Source organism: Octopus sinensis, linkage group LG10 (genome assembly GCF_006345805.1).
Source record: "Octopus sinensis linkage group LG10, ASM634580v1, whole genome shotgun sequence".
Classification (NCBI taxonomy): Eukaryota; Metazoa; Mollusca; class Cephalopoda; order Octopoda; family Octopodidae; genus Octopus; species Octopus sinensis.
Window position 1 is genome coordinate 21,926,162 of NC_043006.1, and position 315 is coordinate 21,926,476.

Genomic DNA, 315 nt, shown 5'->3' on the forward strand with positions numbered 1-315 from the left:
TCATTCATTCCTTTATTTCACTCTATCGCTCTCTCTTTCCTTGAACTATTTCTTGCGTATTTCTGGACTTCGCTTGCAAAGTTATCTGCCCTTCATACCATTAATACGTTCTTTCTATCAACGTTTTACTCTTCATCACTAAGAATTTCATCTCTTCTTTCTTTTTTCTCCAGCTGTCTGTCTGTCTCTTTCTCTCTCTCTCTCTCTAAATTCCTTTATGTCAACCTTCACCTTGGTGACACATTGTAATTTTATAGGAATATATGCTGGGATTTATTGTATCGACTAACGCCCTCCCCATACTCTTTTTTTTTA